Source organism: Gorilla gorilla, chromosome 16, assembly GCF_029281585.2.
Source record: "Gorilla gorilla gorilla isolate KB3781 chromosome 16, NHGRI_mGorGor1-v2.1_pri, whole genome shotgun sequence".
Classification (NCBI taxonomy): Eukaryota; Metazoa; Chordata; class Mammalia; order Primates; family Hominidae; genus Gorilla; species Gorilla gorilla.
Window position 1 is genome coordinate 49,781,545 of NC_073240.2, and position 19,143 is coordinate 49,800,687.

At 44.3% G+C, this 19,143-nt stretch overlaps 1 pseudogene; it reads left to right on the plus strand.

The window, feature by feature from the left end:
- Window positions 1–1,682: 1,682 nt before the first annotated feature.
- On the plus strand, window positions 1,683–6,945 carry LOC101125182 (keratin, type II cytoskeletal 8-like; annotated as a pseudogene).
- The last annotated feature ends 12,198 nt before the right edge of the window (window positions 6,946–19,143 follow it).

The window sequence follows — 19,143 nt, forward strand, 5'->3', positions numbered from 1 at the left end:
CAGGGAAAGTGTATTTAGCCCAAAGATCATTTATCAGAAGATAATACTAGACTAGATGTCTCAGGAAACCTTTGTAACTGGGCCACTACCTACAAGCAGTATGCACTCAGCAGCAAAATGTAATTGGATGAACATTAATCTGGGAATTCCAGAACCAGCTGTGGGATTTTGAGTAAGTTATTTAACCTCTCTGAGACTTAGGTTTTGTATATGTAAAATGTGCACAATAATAATAATATCTGCTGAGCACTAACTCTAGATCAGGTCCTGAACTAAGTGTTTCACATTTAAGCCCCCAAGCAAGCCTATGCAGCAGGTGCTATCTGACATTTACTGACTTGCCCAAGTCACATAACCAGGGAGTGGTAGTTGTGGTGTAGAATCGAGCACTGACTCACTCCAAACTATGCCCTTAACCACTGTGATATGATCCAGTGTATATGAACCTAACTCCTACTGCGTGCTCGATAAATGTTAGTTCTTGCTCCTTTCTCCTCCTTGGAAAGCATACCTATAAAGTTCACCCTAAATACCTCACAAGTAACAACATGAATAATAGATAAGAAAAACCATTATTGTCATTAAATCATCTAAGAACCATGAATGCCTCATCATTGCCCTTGGAAAACAGAGTTCCGCTTAGACCTCAGCAGTATGCCTCCTTTACTCTGAGACATCCCCTCTCTAAAGGCACCTGCTAGGAAACAACATGTCAGCTTCTTAAGAGACATCCTATGCTGGCTGAGCTTCTTGAGTAGAACAGGCAGTTTCAAGGAAGACCTGGGTCAGGCTGGGCCGTGCTACAATTAGCCAGGTCCAGGAGGAGGAGAGAAGAGAATCTGGCAAAAATGCCAGCCCAGTTTTGAAGATAACCCAATATGGAATTCGGGGTAGAGGAAGGTTGTGCTAGAGGATATGGGGAAGAGGAGAGAGAACAAGGCAGAAACATAATAACTCTGGGGGGCTGTAGGCCAATTGCTACTTTGGAACAAAGTGGAGCAGGTGGCATCTGAGTGCTATAGCACAAGGACTGTTACTCCATCCCTCCACTACAATTTCTACCATAAAGCAGGCCTACTAGCGAAGGATTTTCACTGAGCAATACCCACAATGAGTCTAACAGCCCATCAGCTGGGAATGAAAACATTGCTGAAGCTCTATTTTGGGGAAAAAAATTCCACAAGAAAATATTTATATAAAGTTCTTGGTAGAGACCAAAATATCATTTTCAGGATGGGGAAATGAGATGGTGAAGAAGAGTTGTATCTCTGAGAGTAAGGGCCTAGCCTCACAAAAATCATATCCCCCAAAGTTGTCATTAACTCTGGAAATAATCACCTTTTGCTTCCTGAACCCAATGTTTTCTGTTTTTTTCACAGTCTCCAGCCCTGTAGGTCAACAGCTTTCTGATGGCTGCTGTTGATCTCACACTCCTAGAACTAGGACCAGCTTAAAAAAATGAACAGGAAAACAGATATTTTCCTATCTGTTGAAAAGAAAATAATGTACCTGGGAAGGCTATGTAAAGAGTTAGCATGAAGATGAAAAGTAGATGAATTACTTAGGGTCATGTTCAGTTGAAAATAAGATAAAAATTAAAAATTACAATAGATTAAATAGAAAGTTTATTACTCTGGAGGTGGGAAATCCAGAGGCAGTGTCAGCTCTTGGCCATCCCTAAAGTATAGTCCTTCTCCTCATAGCCCAAAATAGCTAATGGAGCTCCAGATATTTCATCTGCACTCCAGGCAGCAAAACGGATGAAAGGACAAAGAACGATACGCCCTCTCTCTTTAAAGAAACATTCTGGATACCCCATACAATGTTTTAATTTATATCACATTAGCCAGAACTTAATCACATGCTGTACCTAGCTGTAAAAGAAGATAAAGTCTTCTTCATCTGAGAATGAAAAAGTCTTTTGTCTGGGCGCATGGTTGCTGCACAGAAAGTCACAGTTCTGTTACTGGGGGGAAGAAGATAAAAACAGATATTATCTGCCATGGTAATATTTTTAGAAGACCTTCTACTTTATTAAATTTAAACCTAGCATAGGATTAAAATGTTCTTGGCCAATGTGGTCCAATTTCCCCCTTTTCTGTACATGCAAACACACACACACACACACACACACACACACACACACACACACACACACACACACACAATGCTTATAAATGACCCATGTAAAAACAGGCCCTGTCAGAATAGAAGCTTACCTCTGCAGAGCCAGGGGACTGATGGAGTCTCTAGGCTCTGAAAGGTGGTCAGGTGCTTCCAGGGGCCAGCAGCTAGAAGCAACAGAAAGTGCATCCAGGCCATGTCAGATGGCAGGCCAAGTAGTTAATTGAGGCCAGGAAGATTTTATAAGGAGTAAGTGGGTGTTAAAGTGGTCCAAGTATAATCATCAGGTGGCTGATTCAGGAGCAGAATCTCCACTCTAATTGTGACTGGCAAGAGAAAAAGGCAAAGATAGAGTCCTGATAGGCTGAAACTCTGACACTATGAATTGGCTAATACAATCCTCATTTCCAACTTTCTTTTCCTTTGCCCACCCCCACCAGGAAAGGCTAAATACTCTCTTTCTCAGGCTTCCCTGTAACTGCAGGGAATAGGGGCATTTGATACAGTTCTGATCTATCAGATGCAAGTGAAAATATGATGGGGACTTCTGGGAAAACATCTACTTCCTAATTAAAAGGGCAGATAAAACTGGAGCCCACTCTTTACCCCATGTCTTCTTGTCTTGAATGTGGATATGATAGCTAGAGTTATGGTAGCCATACTGCAACCATGAAGGAAAGACCAACCAAATTATGAAGCCAATGCTTTGACATCATTGAATCCCTGAACCAAGACCAGCAATCACCTCTAGATTTGTTATGTGACAAAAATTAACCTCAATAATTCAAGCAACTCAAGCAGCTCTTAGCTGTTATTTATGACTTACAGCCCAACACATTGCTACCTGACACAAATACAGTGGCAAGAACAGGATCATAAGAAGAGCAGGGCCTCTAGGTATGAGACAGAAGCACAGTTATGACAGGAGATTATAGAATCAGGTGGGAAAAGTCCAAAAGCAGTCAGATCAACCTGGTTTCAACTCTGGATGTTGACAGTATGGTAAGCAGACTAAGCACTCCCAAAGATGTCCATACCCTAATCCCGGGAACATGACAAAAGAAACTTTGCAGATGTGATTAAGATTACAGACCTTGAGATGCAGGAATTATCTGCGTGGGCCCAATCTAAACACACAAGTCCTTCAATGCAGAGAACATTTCCTTGTTGTGGTAAGAGCTAGGAAATTTGAGATATAAAAAAATGGAGGAAAAATTTGAAGCATGAGAAGGATTCACCCTACTGTTACTGCCTTTGGAGATGGAGGAAGGCGCTATGAAGACAGGGTCCTCAGCTGACAGCCAACAAAGAAACAGGGATCTCAGACATAGAGCTGTAAATAATTTAATTCTGCTTAAAGTCTGAATAAGCAAGAAACCAGATGCTTCTCTAAAGTCTCCAGAAAGAAATGTAGCCCTGCCAATACTTTGATTTAAGCAGGTGATCGGAGAGACCTGTGTCAAACGTCTACCCCAACCCTTACAGTAGCAAGATAATAAATGTGTGTTGTTTAAACTAAGGTGGTGGTAATTTATTATGGCAGCAATTGAAAACTAATACAGATTTTGGCACCACAAGTGAAGTACTACTATAACAAATATAAAATGTGAAGTGGTTTCAAAACTGGGCAACAGGCAGTGGCTGGAAAAATTTTGAGGAGCATGACCAGAAAAGGCTAAATTAAGATCAATATCACTGTAATAGCCAAACTGCCCAACGCAATCTATAGATTCAATGCTATTCCTATCAAACTACTAACATCATTTTTCCCAGAATTAGAAAAAACTATTCTAAAATTCATATGAAACCAAAAAGGAGCCCAAATAGCCAAGCAACCCTAAGCAAAAAGAACAAAGTTACCCAACTTCAAACTATACTATAAGACTACAGTAACCAAAACAGCATGGTACTGGAACAAAAACACACACTTAGATCAATGGAACAGAATAGAGAACCCAGAAATAAAGCCACACACCTACAGCCATCTGATCTTTAACAAAGTTGACAAAAACAAGCAATGGGGAAAGGACTCCCTGTTCAATAAATGATGCTGGTATAGCTGGCCAGCCATAAGCAGAAGAAAGAAACTAGACCCCTACCTTTCACCACACACAAAAATTAACTCAAGATAGATTAAAGATTTACATTTAACACTTCAAACCATAAGCATCCTAGGAAACACCATTCTGGACATCAACCTTGGGAAAGAATTTATAACTGAGCCGTCAAAAACAATTGCAACAAAAAGAAAGATGAACAAGTGGGACCTAGTTAAAGAGCTTCTGCACAGCAAAACAATCAACAGAGTAAACAGACAACCTACAGAATGGGAGAAGATATTTGAAAACTCTGTATCTGACAGAAGTCTAATATGCAGAATCTATAACTTAAGCAATTGAACAAGCAAAAAAAAAAATCCATACAACTCTATTAAAAAGTGGGCAAAGATATTAACAGACATTTCTCAAAAGAAGACATACAAGCAGCCAAAAAACATGAAAGGATGCTCAATATCACTAATCATCAGAGAAATGCAAATCAAAACCACAATAAGATACCACTCATACCAGTCAGAATGGCTATTATTAAAAAGTCAAAAACAACAGATGTTGGCACGACTGCAGAGAAAAGGGAATGCTTATATACTGTTGGTGGGAATGTAAATTAGTTCAACCACTGTGGAAAGCAGTTTGGAGATTTCTCAAAGAACTTTAAACAGAACTACCATTTGATCCAGCAATCTAATTTACTGGGTATGTATCCAAAAGAAAATAAAACATTCTACCAAAAAGACACATGCACTCATATCTTCATTGCAGCACTATTCACCATAGCAAACCTAGTTTTCTTTAACTAGGTCCCACTTGTCCATAGCAAAGACATTAAATCTACCTAGGTGCCCATCAATGGCAGATTAAAGAAAATGTCATACAAATACACCATGGAATATAATGCTGCCATCAAAAAAGACAAAATCATGTCCTTTGCGTTGACATAGGTGAAACTGGAGGTCATTTTCCTAAGTGAATTGACGCAGGAACAGAAAACCAAATACTGCATGCTCTCACTTATAAGTGATAGCTAAACATTGGGTGCTCACGGACATAAATATGGCAAAAATAGATACTGGAGACCATTGGGGGAGAAGCCAGGAGTGAGGCAAGGGTTGAAAAACTAACTACGGGACCTAGAAGTAGCTTCTCCGTTCCTTCTCGAATCTCTGCCTGGTTCAGCCTGCCTGCCTCCACTCCTGCCTCCACCATGTCCATCAGGGTGACCCAGAAGTCCTACAAGGTGTCCACTTCTGGCCCCCGGGCCTCCTAATGGGATCATTAGTACCCCAAACCTTAGCATCATGCAATATACCCTTATAACAACCCAGCACATGTACCCCCTGAATATAAAAGTTAAAAAAAATTATTGACTAAGCTTGTTGAGTTTCTCCCGAGTGGGCAGCAGCAGCTTCCGAGATGTCCTGGGCACCAGCATGGGTCTGTGTGGAGGCTATGCGGGGCCAGCGTATGGGAGGCATCACAGCCGTCACAGTCAACCAGAACGTGCTAAGCCCCCTTAACCTGGAAGTGGACCCCAACATGCAGGGCATGCACACCCAGGAGAAAGAGCAGATCAAGACCCTCAACAAGTCTGCCTCCTTCGTTCACAAGGTACTGTTCCTGGAACAGCAGAACAAGATGCTGGAGACCAGCTGGAGCCTCCTGCAGCAGCAGAAGCCGGCTCAGAGCAACATGGACAATATGTTCGAGAGCTACATCAACAACCTTCTGCAGCAGCTAGAGATCCTGGGCCAGGAGAAGCTGAAACTGGAGGCGGAGCTTGGCAACATGCAGGGGCTCTGCATGTTTTTCGTGAAGGAGGACTTCAAGAAAAAGTACGAGGACGAGATCAATAAGCCTACAGAGATGGAGAATGAATTTGTCCTCATCAAGAAGGATGTGGATGACGCTTACATGAACAAGGTAGAGCTAGAGTTTCGCCTGGAGGGGCTGACTGACGAGATCAACTTCCTCAGGCAGCTGTATGAAGAGGAGATCCCAGAGCTGCAGTCCCAGATCTTGGACACATCTGTGGTGCTGTCCATGGACAACAGCCGCTCCCTGGACATGGACAGCATCATCGCGGAGGTCAAGGCGCAGTACTAGGAAATCGCCAACTGCAGCCGGCCCGAGGCTGAGATTATGTAGCAGATCAAGTATGTGGAGCTGCAGACACTGGCTGGGAAGCACTGGGATGACCGGCGTCGTACAAAGACGAAGATTTCTGAGATGAACCGGAACATCAGCCGGCTCCAGGCTGAGATTGAGGGCCTGCCTCAAAGGCCAGAGCAGAGAGCTTCCCTGGAGTCCGTCATCGCAGATGCTGAGCAGCGCGGGGAGCTGGCCATTAAGGAGGCCAAGACTAACCTGTCCGAGCTGGAGGCCACCCAGCAGCGGGCCAAGCAGGACATGGCACATGGCACGGCAGCTGCCTGAGTACCAGGAGCTGATGAACGGCAAGCTGGTCCTGGACATCGAGATCGCCACCTACACGAAGCTGCTGGAGGGCTAGGAGAGCCGGCTGGAATCTGGGATGCAGAATATGAGTATCCACAGGCCACCAGTGGCTATGCAGGTGCGCTGAGCTCGGCCTACCGGAGCGTCACAAGCCTTGACCTCAGCTAAGGCCTGGGACTCCAGCTTTGGCTCTGGCCGGGCCTCCAGCTCTTTCAGCCGCACCGGCTCCATCAGGGCCGTGGTCGCGAAGACGATCAAGACCCGCGATGGGAAGCTGGTGTCCGAGTCCTCTGATGTTCTGCCCAAGTGAATGGCCACGGCAGCCCCGCCCAACCTATCCCTCCTGCTGCTGCCTCAGGGCCTGAGAGGGAGGCCGCTGTGCAGGGGAGCACAGGGAACAGGAGGCCCACCTGAGGCTCAGCCCTGGCCCTCAGCCCACCCGCGGGGAAGTTTACTGCCTGGGGGACCTGCCTTGCCCATGCCTCCAATTACAAAACAATTCCATTTTTTCCCCCAAAATAAAACCTCAGCTAGCTCTGCAAAAATAAAAATAAAAATAAAAAAACTATGGGGTACTATGCTCAGTACCTAGGTGATGGGATCATTAGTACCCCAAACCTTAACATCGTGCAATATACCCTTATAACAAGCCTGCACCTGTACCCCCGAATATAAAAGTTAAAAAAAATTATTGACTAAGCTTGTTAAACAATGCTTCAGTATTACACTGAAAAGACATGCTGTCTACCTTTTTGCCTTATTCTTAAATTTTTAGTGATGTTTAGAAACCTATCACTAAAGGAGACCAAAATGAGGGAATTTCAGGCACCAGTCAATAGATGTATATGGATAGATATATACGAGTAGATATATTAGCATTCTAATATATAATTCTCCCCTAGAAACCACCTATATGAATGGCTTTGTTGATAAAGCAAATAATGAAATTAGAGAGGAACTTTCCTGAAAGGCTAATTCCATCCGACGAGCTCAGTTATTTTTCAATCAAAAATAAAATTTGACCAACTGGGTGTAGTCTGGTGATCCAAGTGTAGCCAAGACTTTCATTTGCTTTTCAGTTAGGTTTTCTCTGGGTAGAATCACACTGGCAATGTGGTTAGACAGAGGCAATCTGCAATAAGAAAAAGCCACTGGGAGCAGACAGACTTGAATTTGGTTCTAACCATTCCATCAGCTGATAGTCTCTAAACCTTGGCTTCCTCACCTGCAAGTGGGTAACTCTAAGTATCAAAAACAATGGAGCACTGTTCCCAAACCACTGATTATCTGTAAAAATGTTTTCTCCAGTTTATATAGAAATAGTAATAATCTTAAAATACATGGGGGAAAAGGAGGACCTTATAGTGAAGTTCTATTTAAACAGTGCTTTTTTAAAAAAAAAAAAAATTGAGATTGTCCTTCCTATTTTCTGTGTGTGGTAAAACGTCTTTTCTGTTAGGAAGTAATGGCAAACATGGATACTAGGCAGCTTTTTAAATGGCTCTACCTGGCAAAACATAAGTTAGCAGCCCTATTTCTATCTCCAAATGATTTTGGATATGCTCTGGGAATCACTGTAAGGGAGTCTGTGGATTTACTTTGTGAACTAAAAATACGTGTACGAAGTGAGCTATTATTACTGTAGTCTCCCAAAGTGCCGTTGCTTGTGTAGTGATGAAAATATCGTCCAGCTGGTCCTAAAGATGCCTAAAGAACCCACACTAAAAAAAATGCTTTTTCCCAGGAGACTGAGACAGGCCTCTCACAGAGAGACAGGTCAGGTTCTGCCTCTGGGTTAAGCCCCAGACTTCTTTTTAAGAAGAGGAATTTTATCTTACAAGACTTTTGCTTTTAGTGGGAAAAGTGAATAGCATGGTAGGATTCTCTCTTTATAGAGACTAAGGAACCTCTCTGGCTTAAGAGTAAGTGATGAGAGGGAGGAATGCAGTTTGCTGCAGGAAAGCAGGGATAAGAGAAGGGAGGATCTAGCGCAAATTTGAGAACCTGTGTGGGGCTGGTGGAGCTGGAAATGGCCAGAAGGGGCAACACAGTAGTGTTTGTATGTGGGCTGGGAGAGCCCAGGACTTCTGTCATGATAAATAGTGCTGAAATAATCCCACGGAGCCTGGTCAGCTTCTTGAGCTGACCACATGTTTTAAACTTCTTTTTTTCATTTTGCATAGAAGTACTTCATTGATAGATAAGTTACAAAGATAAGTCAGATATGAAAACTAAATTCATCCATATCCTAATTTAGTCACAATCCTTATTCACATTTTAGCGACAAAAACCACCTCAGGCTGCTTTTCCCCTATACATATTTTTTTTTCAAACAAAAACAACATAATATTGTGCATACGGTTTTCCACCTGCTTTTTTTTTTTAACAAAAAAAAATCTCCATATCACTGAATAGACGATGTTACTTTAACGGCTATATAGTACCATTGTGCAAATGTGGCATAATTTAGCAAATCGGAGAGGGGGTGGATTTAGATTCCTACACACACACACACACAATAGGACAGTGATAGCCATTGTTGCTAAATCCTTCCATACAAAATGCTAATTGCAGACGCCAGATAGCGGGTATATAGGTGTATATTGTACCATTCTTCCAACTTTTTAGCATGATTGCAATTTTTCATAGAAAGATTTGGAGGAAGAAGTTTTTTTTGACATATCCTCTCACAGATCCCAATCTGATTATCTCAGAATGAGCTCTCAGAATGAGCTCCCAGAGGTAGCATTGCCGGGCCCCGGGCTGCCTGTTTTTCGTCTGAAAGGCGGGCGGCGGATGAGTTTCCCGGATGAGCTCCGGCTGCGTGAGCTCCCCGCGGGCAGGCGCAGCGCCCCCTCGGTGCGGCGGCGGGAGCTGCAGGCCGCCAGCTCCGCGGCCGCCCCGGGCTGTGCCCTTCTCGAGAAGCCCGGCCGGGCGGCGGGGAGAGCGTCTGGTCCGCGCTTTCGCACGGTCTCCCTGAAAAAGACCAGCGGAGCACCAGGCTGCCAGGCGCACAGCATCAAAGCTGCGGGTGCCCCGAGAAGAAAAGGGCCAGTGTGCATTCCGTGAAACTCCAAAGCCCTTCTCCAGGCACAGCGACTCGGGGGGAGGGGAGAGGGGGCTGGAACTGCGCTTTCACAGTGTGGGCAGTCAGGCCCCGGGTGCCCCGCCGGGACAATAGGGCCTCAGTGCTGGATACTAAGCGGCCCGGGGGCCTAGTGGGAGCATAAAGGGAAGCTGTGTCTCCGCAGCACTCAAGTTCACCTTTGTCTTCGGAGTCCAAGTCAAAGAAGGCTAAAGAAGGAGCCTGCAGGCTCTCCTCCCTCGTCATGGGTCTGGTCGATAGGAAGGGCCAAGTTCTTTCCCCAAGGTGCTGGGAATTCAGATGAAAATAGAAATGGGCTTGCCTGCTAGCTGGGACAGCGGTCAGCGTTTCTATCGAGAGCTGAGTCCTCTGGCCAGGACCTACGAGGAGGGGGACGCCAGTACAAATTACTGGAGCCAGCGGTCCGGAAGGCGCCTATGCGCATGTGTTGTACAGCAATGCGAACTTGCCCTGGTTGGGGAGAAGTAGCGGGTGGGAGGTGGGCAAGTTTCTTCCCAGCAACTATCCGCTGTCCAGACTCCGCTGCTGCCTCTTCCCCAGAGAGAGAGGCCGCCCTGTATTCTGGCTGATAGCAGCAGCCCACTGATCAGTGGTGGAAGGTGACTTAGGCTACGGTCCTTACACTTGGCCTTGGCCGTTTTCTCCTGGAGTTGACACAAGATCGGCTGGCTGGGGTCAGGTCTCTATTGCCGCTTAAGGGAAAACAAAACCTGGCTCTTGGCTGAATTGCCTAAATAATGCCAATGGCTTGCACAAGACAGAGGAGTAGCTGTGATTGAAGAGCAATTCACAACCCCTGCCCTGCAACACACGCACATCCACACAACCCAGTTGTACATCAATTTCCTAATCCTTCTCTTTGTTATAGAGGGTCAAGATAGTTAACAACAACAAACAACCAAACCAAACAAATAAACTAACACACAAACTTTTTTTTTTCAACTTTTATTTTAGTTTCCAGAGTACATGTGCAGGTTTGTTATATAGGTAAATTGCTTGTCATGGGGTTTGCCGTACTGATTATTTCATCACCCTGGTAATAAGCATAGTACCCAATAGGTAGTTTTTTAAAATTTTCTACCCCTTCCCCAGCTTCCCACCCTCCACCCTCAGGCAGGCCCTGGTGTCTTTCGTTTTTTGTTTTGTTTTGTTTTGTTTTGTTTTGTTTTGTTTTTTGAGACGGAGTCTCGCTCTGCCCCGCCTGCAGGCTGGAGTGCAGTGGCGCTATCTCGGCTCACTGCAATCTCCGCATCCCGGGTTCACGCCATTCTCCTGCCTCGGCCTCCTGGGTAGCTGGGACTACAGGCGCCCGCCACCACGCCCGGCTATTTTTTTTTGTATTTTTAGTAGAGACGGGGTTTCACCATGTTAGCCAGGATGGTCTCGATCTCCTGACCTCGTGATCCGCCCGCCTCGGCCTCCCAGAGTGCTGGGATTACAGGCGTGAGCCAGCGCGCCCGGCCTGTTTCCTTCTTTATGTCCATGTGTACTCAATGTTTAGCTGCCACTTATAAGTGAGAACATGCAGTATTTGTTATTTCTGTTCCTGCGTTGGTTCTTTTAGGATTATGGCCTTCAGCTTCGTCCATGTTGCTGCAAAGCACCTGATCTCGTTCTTTTTTATGGCTGTGTAGTATTTCATGGTGTATATGTACCACATTTTCTTTATCCAGTCCACCATTGATGGGCATTTAGGTTGATTCCATGACTTTGCTATTGAACACACAAACTTTGAACTCTTGATCTGAGTTTTATTCTGACTTTACCACTTACTATGACTTTGGACAACTAACTTAACCTCATTCAATTGTGTTAGTTTGTGAAATGAGCATATGAAATCTGCCTTATGGAGTTGCTGTGACAATCAAAAGAGAAAGCATACTGAACATTCCTAGCATGGCAGTAAGCTTTCAAACAAAGGTACCTATTTATTTGTTTTTCAGATAAAGGTATCTTTCATTTGTTTTAAAAAATTTGATTATTCCTAATATTGTTCCAAATGGATTTGAGGCTACTTACACAAATACAGAGAGTACTATGACATAATAAATGAATGCTTTCAGGTTTTGTTCTGTATACTTCTGAGTTCTTTTCATTATTTACAACAAGAATGTATTATTCATCCATTAACTTATGAAATAAATGTAAGAAGCAACTGATGAGAAAAAAACAAGAAGGAAATTAAGGTGAAAGCAGTGGTGACAGTATATAAAGTGTTTCACAGAAGGGCAAGTAAACTTTCTAGAAGTTTAGGCTGTCAATTTAATTCTGAGCTCCCAAGCAAACATGTCAAACGGGGGAACAGGATCAGTTTCATAATTCATGCTGTTCACTGATGAAGCCAAACCTGTTTCTCAGGGTCACAAACTATTTCTTTGGAAATCTCTCTTGAAAGTTTTTGTGAAAATAAACACTGCAAGACAGATTAATTTAAGTAGTTAATTGAGGAGAACCCCGGAAAGAAAGTCTTGGGTAAAATACCTGTGCTCAATGCCTTTAGGTGAAGGTGGAGGGTGGAGATTTAGGACATAGTAGCTATATTAGTCTGCTCAGACTTCCATGACAAAGTGACACAGGCTGGGAGGCTTTAATCACAGAAATTCATTTTCTCACTGTTCTGGAGGCTGGAGTCCAAGATCAAGGTGCCAGCATTGGTTCCTGGTGAGGCCTCTCTTCCTGGCTTGCAGATGGCTGCCTTCTGGCTGTGTCCTCACATGACCTTTCTTCTGAGCATGCTTAGAGAGAGAGAATTCTGGTGTCTCCTTCTCTTATAAGGACACCGGTCCTGTCATATTAGGGCTCCATCCTTATGACCTCATTTAATCTTAATTATCTCCTTGAAGGGCCTATTTCCACATACAGTTACATTGGAGGTGGGAGCTTAAACATATGAATGGAGGCAGGGGACACAATTCCGTTCATAACAGGAGCCAAAGTGTGGAGGGAGGAGTGTCACTAGAACATAGGGAAGGAGAGCAGTCCAGACCTGCCATGAGGACCTTATTTCCTCAAGACACAGCCTAATTCTACCTGGTAAAGAATGTGGAGCTAAGAGGCTCTTTGTCACAGGGTGAAACTTGGGCAGAGTCTGACAAGGGACCAACATGTGGCATCACTGCATGTCAACGTGAGGACCCTACTGACCAAATCCCTGGCTCGGAAGCAAATGACCTCTGTGACCTCGGGCCAGTAACTTAAATGCTCACAGCCTCAGTTTCCTTATCTGTAAAATGGGGCTGATAATACCTACCTTGTTTACCTCAGAGGGTAGAAAATTGAGCTACAGTGAGGAGTAGCAGTAATGAGAAGTAATTCCCAGTCTCTCCTGGCCCACCCACCACCACTGTATATAAATATTGTATATAAATATTATGCACAACAAATAAAATGAAATGGTGGATGTCAAAAGTGCTGGGTAGACTAGAACCTGCCATGTAAATTAGATGTAAAGGATATTCTCAACAATGCCACCGATGACAGCAGTAGAAGCTATACACTCAGCATCTTGTCAGTTCCACACCCTCCTTGGCTGTGGGTGTGAGAGGCGTTGCCTGGCCAAGGTCAGCATTCATCACAGCTGTGGCAATGGGAGCCCCCCCCCCCCCCCCAAGAGCACTGCCGTGTGATCTCTGGGCTGAAAAGAGACCTTCTTCCCCTCCATGCAATAATAACAGGCTCAACTACTTCTACCTCTGCTCATGGTCTCTTCCTCTCTACCCTCCGATCTCCCTCACAAACTGAGATGTTGGGAAGGCAAGAGCAGATGGAGATGGAACCTCACATCCTCTTGAACCAGATCAGGTCCCAAGCCAGGCACATCCCTTTCTCTCTATCATGGCTGTGAATGAATAATCAGATGTGTAGTGAGACTTTGAGGTCTGTCCAGCCACGGGGATAGAAGCTCCTCGAGGACCAGAGCTGCCATCTCTGCTCTGGCCCGGGGTGTAGCACAGAGGCTCGGGCACAAGAGGGCTCAGCACAAATCTGAAGATGTGTGAGCAAGTGAGTGAATGTCACCTACGAAGCGCCCCAGGTCCTTGACGTCTTGGTTTTAGTGACTTTTCTCTGGGGAGCCAGGTGATAAAAGAATGAGAAGGAAATTGCCATTTCTGTCTATGCCTAGGAAGAAGCTCTCTGAGCCTTGATTTTCTCTTCTGTGAAAAGTGGGTAACACAGTTCTCAGAGGGAGTGTGAGCACTCAGTGAGAGGATGCATGTAAAACATCAACTACAGGGCCTGGCACGTGGCCGTTCTCATGTCATTGGAAGGCTTGCCTTCTCCATGTGCCACCTGGGTGCCTTGTACATGTTTCTACAGTGGCATTCCTTCTGTACAATTCTGAAAATCACCCTTTATTGAATGTCTGTCATGTGCCAGGCACTGTTTTAAGTGCTGTGCATTATTTCACTTGATCCTCACAACTCTATATTATTTTTCCTGTTTTACAGATGGGGAAGCTGATGCTCACGGCAAGTTGAATAACTCATTCAAGATGAGATTGGACCCCAAGAATGTCTTACCTGCAGGTAGGAGTCTATGCTCTTACTCTCTTTGTGAACGACTTCCCAACAATTCTGCTGTAATAAATATAAAATATAAAAATATTTAGTATAACATAAATATAAAAATAAATAAATTTGTTTGTTTAGATCTCCTTCTCCAACCTTAAGCTGTAAACATTTTAAGGGCCAACACCTCTTTTCTACAGTACCCAGGACAGTATCTGGCACATAGTAGGCATACAGTAAGTAGCCACCCTTTATTGGACATGCTATGTGCTAAACATGTCACAGACACTCTCTCACTTATGTATTAGGAATCATTATGTCCATTTGTCAGATGAGAAAACTAAAGCCCACAGAGGTTTTGTCACATGTACATGATCAATGGTAAGTCTGTCCTAGGTCTGCCTGACTGCAGAGTGCCTGTGAACTTAACTGTAAGATACATCACCCACCTTCCACCCGAATGAGCATTATTGATCCTTTCGGAATGCAGCTCCACATGGGCTGAAGTGGAAAATACATATGTTTAAGAGGATAAAAACTGTCTTTCATTTGTGTGTATGCACATGCACAAATACACACATATAGATGTATTTCCATACACATGTCTATTGTTTGGATGTGCATAGATGGGCTCTGGAAGGCTGCATCTTTAGGGAGCTGCCTTTGGGGAACGAAGCAGAGAAGCAGGAAAGGGACTTGCTTTTCATTGTACATCTTTTGGTATCTTTGGAATTATGAACCATATGTAGATATTGTCTATTCAAGAACAATAAAAAATTTTCAAAAGACTGCTATATGTTTGGTGGAAAAGATACTGGATCCAAGAGACTCGGGTTCTGATCTTGCCTCTGCCACTGGATACATTTGAAGAATAATCAGATTTATTTTTAGTTTCTTTGTCCATAAAATGGGTATAAGAATCACTTCTCTTACCTCCCTCACAGGGCCACATGAGATCATTTACACAAAAGCGTTTTTCAAGGTGTGAACAGCCTTGCACATGGAATACATTATTATACCATAGTGGTATCGTTAAGGTCAATTCCTTGATCCACCCACTCTGGCAGCCTGAGGACCTCATAAAGAGCAGCATGGCTTTGAGCAAGATAATGGGTGTTTCCAGGTTAGAAAAGAGGTTTGGAGGCTTATCAGACATCTGTGGACAGAGGGCCATGGAACACCAGTGCTACATCTTTCGACAAAGTGTTTGCATTTCCTCTTCCATCACCATCACACACCTACAAAGAGCAGTCTCTCTCCTCTTGAGAGTTAAGAACATTCTGGTCAGATGGCCAGAGGCGGGGCAGCTGCTTTCCAAAGAGTGGAGATAAACGTGGTGAGGATGGGAGACATGTGCTGGTGTTTGGTGGTGCTGCCAATTGCTGATTTCTGTTTGGGAGAAGGAGGATTCCAGGTGCAGAGAAACTGCAGCATCTGCAGTATCGTGGGGTGGCAAAGTTTGGCAATCTCTGCCTCAAGAGTCCTATGACCTCAACTCAGCAAGCACAGCTATTTTAGCCAGAAAACAAAGCTTCTCTTAGAGAATGTGTTTCGCAAAAGTAGAATTGGGCGTTGGAAGGAGCCCGAGGGGAATTCTAGTTTCTGAGTCTCAGGATGCAGGGACAAGAGCACAGCCTGGGGATTGGTGGATCTGGAATCCCAGCCCTAATATGCCTCCACAAAGCTAAGTGGCCTTGGCCAGATCCCTTTGCTTCCCTGGGCCTCAGTTTCCCCATCTGTAAATGAGGGGCTTAGACTGAATCATCTTTACGATTCTCTCCATATTAAAGATCCCCTAACCTGGGACCTCTGTGTTGGGGAAACATGCTGCCTGACCCGTGTCTCTATTTGACAGACTTGCAGAGTGTGCTGTGTTTTCTTATCCCTGTCATTGCATCTGGAGGCCATAGCCAGGAGAGTGTCTGTTCTGAGACATCAACACCCCAGCAGCGGAAAGTGCTGCTGACCTGCCTTTGCATCTGGAAACCTTGATCCTTGATTCTCACACTGCCCCACTGGGGGGGAGTTTGGGTAAGAGAAAGACCGTGTGTGTGTGTGTGTGTGTGTGTGTGTGTGTGTGTGTGTTTGTATGTGTGCGTAGGAGGGGCGAGGTAATTGGAAATGTGTACTTATTTTCCTGAATTATACACTTTTCTCCTAGAAACAAGGGGAATTCAACAACAATTTCAGTGTATGAAGCTGAAACGCATTTGTAGCAGCATAGTTTCCTATAACTGTGGGTTTTTCCTATCATTTCAGCTCCAACATGAGTTATGGTTAAGGGTTTCTAGGGCTTAGCTTGGGAATATAATGAGCACTTTAATATGGCTACTCTGGGATAATGTTCCATGTTTCAAGCAATTTAGGAACTCTCAGTACACAGCCATGTGTGAGATGGGGCAGCCTGTGTGTCTGTCAACTCTGCCAGGGCACTAACCCAACCGTGGCCCAGAATCAGCATCAACCAACACTGATTTGATTAAAATATAATAGAGGGTCCTCAGTTTGTGGCTTAGTAAGTCTCCCTATGTCTTTCAACAGTAATCTTAAGAAGGGAGCTTCTTCTTTGTAGACGGGGGCTTTGTGTTCCATTCTCTCCAGAATTACAGGAGCTGCTCAGGCATTTCCAAGCCCCTTTCCAAGCCCCTGTCCAGTGATTCTCCTGAGGGACTTGGTTCCAGGGCAGCCATTCCCTGGGAGGTGGCTGGAGTATTCTGCAGAGGCTTTCTTGTGTCTGCTTCAGAGATGCTACTCAGCAGGGCAGGCAGCTGGACTCCATGTCACAGTGTCTTAGAAAACTCAGTCCCCGCCACCTTTGCTTGATTCAATTGTGTGATAGGGCCAGACCACCGAATTCCTCTGGCCTCCTGTTCGCACTTGAGTTGTGCTTTTCTTGGAGTGTTCACTGAGCAGCCCTTGCTAGAGGTGCCTCCCTGCCCTTTTGCTCCTCACACGCCTGCCCACATGATGGGAGGAAACAAGTAGGAGACATGGGAGGATGTACTGGCACATGATCAGAAGCTCCAGGTCAAACTCTGTTCATTCTCTTCCCCAGGCGGTTGAAAAAAACACTTTTTTAAAATAAGGCCTATTGTATCAGGAAGACCTGGATGTCCCTGGCTAAGCCAACTCTGGAACATTAGAGAATGTATAAACATGTGACAGAAACAGAAGTCAAGAGCATTTGATAACTCACCATATGAACACATGCCCACCTTCTTGGGGCCATGAACCTATATGGGACTAATGCAGTCTCCCAGGATTGAGTTAGTGCAGGGCCTCTCAACCTCTCCATTGTTGTCATTTCAGGCCAAATACTTCTTTCTTGTGGGGTAATGTCGCTCTCTTGTGTACTATAAGATGCCTAGCGTATCTCTGGTCTTCACCTGCTAGATGACAAGTAGCCCCTTCTTCAGTTGTGACAATCAAAACTGTTTCCAGACATTGCCGAATGTCCCCTGGGGGTGAAATTGCCCCTGGCTGAGAATCTGCGAGTTACAGCAGTCCAGGTATTCCTTATGTGCCTCATCCTCCTGGACCTTCAGAGTTTAAGCAACATAGATTTTGTTGCACATTACATGAAAAACTAGTTCCCCAGGATGTTCACAGTTCCTGCACAGAAAAAGTGCTCTGTGACTAAATGTGGAGAACTGTGTGTGCCATGGTCCAACATGTTGAGGAAATGCAGCCTGATATATAATAAATCCTTCCTTCATGGAGAGTCAAAATACATTAGGATATTGGAGGCTATAAAATGTCTGACAGTAAGGAAACCTGTTCAACACTGCCTGACCCAGATTTTGCTTTTTCTTGGCCAAAAATGACTTTAGAGATTCCTCTTTTAAAAGCCAGACACCCCAAACCATTTGAGCCAAGCTCTCTCAATCCCAAGTCCAAAATTCCCAAAGAAAAAACCCATTGGCCAGGCACAGATCAACTGTTTCAGGATTTCCAGACTAATCAATGGTTTCGGGGTCATTTAACTGCCTGCTCCTGTTGCAATTAAGAGATTATATCCCTGGTGGGTGTGTGAGGCATAAAGTGTTGTTCCCCAAAGAATGGATGTACTAACCAGACAAAACAACAGATGCCTAGTTAATAATACTTTAGTACTGATTTCCTTTCAAAGTTCTTTTTTCTTTCTTTATGCTTTTTTTCTAAATGCCTGAGCAGCTTCATCATCTTGATTCGTGTTCAGATTTCTTGGAAGCTGGTGGCAACTAACCTAAATTGCTGCAAAAGTTACAAGTACATGGAAACATTTTTTAAATTCTGGAATTAAAAGAGACAGTTTGTTTTGTCAATATTTCCACAGACTGGGCTACTGTAGGTGCCACTGCAGCTGGCCAGGGTGAAGTTGGCGGTGGATACAGGTCCAGAGCTTTCACTATGTTGTATTCCAGATAGTTGCCCCTGTGCTACCATTTATAGGTTTGCTACCATGAATTGGCAGGTGAAAAATAGTGTTTGAAGAGGTGAAGCAGCCCTGAGCAGACCAGGGGCACCACGATCAGCTTACTCAATTTCTATTCCGAGCAAGGAATGCCATTACTTTAAATACTGTGTTCTGGTTGCTAAGGAAACCAAATAAGTGGGTTGCTAACACAATCTTAGAACTTTCTATGAAGATTAAAGCACTTTGCTCTAGCTAAAGAGCAGATGGGAGAGTCATAGATGGAACCCATATTTCTCACTACTTGGGGGAGGGTTAGGCCAGGGAAAAGATGAAGGAAGAGTTTTTCATTCATGGGAAGAAAATAAAATGTGTAGCTCTTGGCTATTTAACAAATAGTTGTTATTTGCTAAATCAATCAAGATAGGGGTTTAAATCTGGCTTCCAGTTCCATTTCCACTGCTAATACTTTTTCTGTTTGTCAATTTATTGAAGTCAGTG